We start from the raw sequence: 1,637 nt of genomic DNA on the forward strand, positions 1-1,637 counted from the left end.
CCAGACCTGAAGGGCAGCTAGGGGCCATAGTCTCAGTGGTTCCACCAGGCTCTATCAGACCAGCAAACCTGGTCTCCCTCTCCCCTTTTTTTTTTCTCCAAATGATTTTGAATTTTGTTCCACATTGTTTTCCCTCTCTACCAAGGATCTGCTACACAGATCCCCTTCCAAGTGGATGACAGTGGTAGACGGGCACCATCTAGTTCTTCTGGTCTCATAGTCATATAGACTGCAGATCAGATGGTGTAGCAGTTGCTAGGACTAATTGTTTCCATGAATTTTGTTTTCCTTCATTCTTCTTTTCTCTGGATGAGGAGAGACCCATTTTTGCATCTAGATGGCAGCTTGCTAGCTTTTAAGATTCCAGTCACTACTTGCCAGAGTAGGAGGTGGAACAATGTTTTATATAGTATGCTGTGCCAATTGAACTTGATGTCCCCTGCGACTATGGTCCCAAGCCCGCAGGTTCAACTACTCGATTGCTCTGGGTAGCTGGCTGTGACCCAGCAGTGACCACAACCTTGCCCTTGCCAACTCTACTATATACCTGGGAATTCTGATCATTCACATAAACTTATAGGACCATTGTCTGACAACCTTATGTATGTTCTTGGATACACTCCCTGTGATAGTTGAAGATGTGTCAACTTGGCTGGACTCCAGTTGTGAATGGTGGTTCCCATGATGGGATCAGATGACTGAGTTCTGAGTGGCCGGTCTGCCCAAGGGGAGTTTCCCCAGGGGTGTGGCCTGCTTGCAATGCTATTCCAAGGACAAGCTGGAAGAACGGCATTCCGGACTATATACTTCCTTGAGTGAGCGGCTCGCCGCTCGCCCTGGAGGTTTCGGATTCATCCTTTGTTGGACAGCAACCAGCGTGCTGCATGCCAGCTTGATTCTCTCGGCTCTGTTGTGCTTACGGGAACCAGGCAGCTCCGGGCCTCATCTCCTCCAGAGACAAACTTTGTGGCTTGAACTCCTCTGCCGTGTGTGCGAAAGCCAGGTGGCTCCAGGCCCCATCCCCCTCCAGAGACGAACCTTTCAGCTTGAACTTGTCGGCTTCTACACGCTTGTGAGCCATTTACCTAAGATAAATCTCTCTCTCTCTATTTCTCTCTCTATAAATATATATATACACTTTGTTGGTTTTTGTAGAGATCGAGCTTGAGCAGGACCTGAAGGCACAAGTAAGTTGCATGAGGAAGTGGCCCAAATGCCTATGGTCCCCACTCCAGTCACATTACCTTCCCTGTCTCACTCTGCACCTATGGTCTCTTGGGAAGTTCCTTATGATCAGTTGACTGAGGAAGAGAAAACTCGTGCCTGGTTTACAGATGGTTCTGCGCGATATGGAGACACCACTCAAAAGTGGACAGCAGCTGCACTGCAGCCTCTTTCTGGGACTTCCTTGAAAGACAGTGGTGAGGGGAAATCCTCCCAATGGGCAGAACTTCGAGCTGTGCATATGGCTGTTCATTTTGCATGGAACAAGAAATGGCCAGAGGTGCGATTATATACAGATTCATGGGCTGTGGCTAATGGCTTAGCTGGATGGTCTGGGACTTGGAAGGAGCATGTTTGGAAGATTGGTGGTAAGGATGTATGGGGAAGAGGCATGTGGATAGATCTCTCTGAAT

The sequence above is a fragment of the Orycteropus afer genome, unplaced genomic scaffold (genome assembly GCF_000298275.1).
Source record: "Orycteropus afer afer isolate SDZICR_OR568_19922 unplaced genomic scaffold, OryAfe1.0 scaffold00050, whole genome shotgun sequence".
Taxonomy (NCBI): Eukaryota; Metazoa; Chordata; class Mammalia; order Tubulidentata; family Orycteropodidae; genus Orycteropus; species Orycteropus afer.